Source organism: Agrilus planipennis, unplaced genomic scaffold (assembly GCF_000699045.2).
Source record: "Agrilus planipennis isolate EAB-ADULT unplaced genomic scaffold, Apla_2.0 scaffold40, whole genome shotgun sequence".
NCBI lineage: Eukaryota > Metazoa > Arthropoda > Insecta > Coleoptera > Buprestidae > Agrilus > Agrilus planipennis.
Window position 1 is genome coordinate 870415 of NW_020438938.1, and position 239 is coordinate 870653.

Here is a 239-nt window from a genome sequence, read left to right on the forward strand (position 1 = left end):
TTTAAAATTACACGTTTTCTCACAAGTACCTGTAATCACTGAAAGCGAAATCAACTGTGGACTTTATGTATACCCATCAGCTATTTTAATGACCGACATGTATCGGACTCAGTGCTCCATTGATTTCAAACTTAGACTAAATATCTTCCAATCTCAGTAGTGACTGACTCTTCCAATTAAGTGAAAGTTGCAAACATTACAGGTATCCCAATATACCATTGTATGTTATTTCGCTGGTC